This window comes from Trypanosoma equiperdum, assembly GCF_001457755.1.
Source record: "Trypanosoma equiperdum strain OVI genome assembly, contig: ctg_1046, whole genome shotgun sequence".
NCBI lineage: Eukaryota > Euglenozoa > Kinetoplastea > Trypanosomatida > Trypanosomatidae > Trypanosoma > Trypanosoma equiperdum.
The window spans coordinates 15,884-16,182 of NW_027123001.1; positions in this window are offsets into that span (position 1 = coordinate 15,884).

Consider the following 299-nt stretch of genomic DNA (forward strand, 5'->3'; position numbering starts at 1 on the left):
TCCAACATAAACCCCCTTAAGAAATGGCAAAGGTGCAAAGTATGTGAGTTAGTGATTGGTATTGTAGACACGAGAGAAAGAAACAAGGGGAACAAAAGGAATATTATTACGGGATAAGTAGAAAGAGGAAAGAACAAAGAGAAAGATGAAAAATCACTCAGTTTTAAACAAAAAATAGTTATGGATATCATTATTCAAATAAAGATGATGTAAAAACTGTAATAATTAGAGTCATAATACAGTGTAAAGACCTAATGGAGCCACTACATCACTAGCGGATGCACAGAAACAAGAAGAAA